The following is a 1407-nucleotide window of genomic DNA, read 5'->3' as shown; positions in this document are numbered from 1 at the left end:
ACAACAAAATTATCCACAAATTTTCTTGATTATAAGTTCTTTCTTATCTTGTAACTTTATTACTGATCAAAACTCTCAATAGTTCTTTATGTAAAAAAATAAAAATTATAGAACAAGGATAAAAATTAGACTGCCCAGAAATGTAAACATTCTGGGAAGATTGACTTCTACATTTCATATAAGCCTTTCTTGCCTCTTGCATACTGACACCTGAACAAACATATACATAGATATATAAATATACGTTAGAAAACTAATTTGATGAAGAAGGGCCTGAAGCTACCAAAAGATGAGGAGGAGAAGAAGAAATTGGAGGAGAGCAAGGCAAGTTTTGAGAATCTCTGCAAGCTCATGAGGGAAACCTTGGAAAAGAAGGTTGAGGAGGTGACGATCTGCAGTGGGTTTGTGTCTTCACCCTACTGCATCATGCCAAGCACCTACGGCTGAACGGCCAACATGGGGTAGACCATGAAGGCCCAGGCACTTTGAGACAACTCTACAATGGGCTACATGATGGCCAAAAAGCACCTGGAGATCCACCCTGACCACCCTGTCATGGAGACCCTATGGCAGAAGACTTAGCCGGACAAAAAATGACAAGGCTCGCAAGGACCTGGTGGTGCTGCTATTTGAAACCACTCTGCTCTCCTCTGGCTTCGCCCTCGAGGATCCTCAGACCCCCTCCAATCACATCTACCACAGGATCAAACTAGAACTGGGTACTGATAAAGATGAGCCGTAGAGGAGTCCAGTGTTGTTGTTTCTGGTGAGATCCACTCACTGAGGGTGTTGGGGATGCATCTTGCATGGAAGTGGATTAGAGTTCCCACTGGGAAGCCTGTGCTCCTGGTGCAGTTCTCCCTACGGCTCCCCCAGCAGCCTTCACAGGCCCTGCCCTACCTGGCTCTCTGTTGTTGTTGCCGTCTAGTGGTTACCTAATTCTCTCCAGTCCTTGGTGTCTTAAAGCAGGAAAATTTTATCCTCACTGTATAGCAGGGTTGGGTGTGGTGTGTTGTGTGTTGTGTTTTTTTTAGTTTTGTTTATTTGGTTCTGAAATTGTAAGTATGCAAATTTTTTTAAATGCTATACATATTGAGAATGACAAGATAATTTTAAAAGCATATGTGAAATATAGATACATAGATTTTATGTTAATAATTCAAGAATAAAATATCAGAATATATTAAAATAGAGAAGCAAATAGAAAAAGGAACCAAGGACCAGAGAAATGGTTCAGTGGGTAAAGGCTCTTGTCACACAAGCCTGGCACCTCAAGTTCAATTCTCAGAATGGACATAAAGGTAGAAGGAGAAAACTAACTGACAAAGCTGTCTTCTGACTGCCATTCAAGCACTGTGGCAAGTGTGGCCATGCATGCACACCACACACACACACACACACACACAG

General features: G+C 42.1%; 1 pseudogene; it reads left to right on the top strand.

The window, feature by feature from the left end:
- The first annotated feature begins 261 nt into the window (after nt 1-261).
- Nucleotides 262-742, top strand: LOC108491660 (annotated as a pseudogene).
- Nucleotides 743-1407: the final 665 nt, after the last annotated feature.

Source organism: Nannospalax galili, unplaced genomic scaffold, assembly GCF_000622305.1.
Source record: "Nannospalax galili isolate Female #2095 unplaced genomic scaffold, S.galili_v1.0 scaffold291, whole genome shotgun sequence".
Taxonomy (NCBI): Eukaryota; Metazoa; Chordata; class Mammalia; order Rodentia; family Spalacidae; genus Nannospalax; species Nannospalax galili.
The sequence above is the reverse complement of the archived record's forward strand: the minus strand, read 5'-3'. Positions and strand labels throughout refer to the sequence as shown.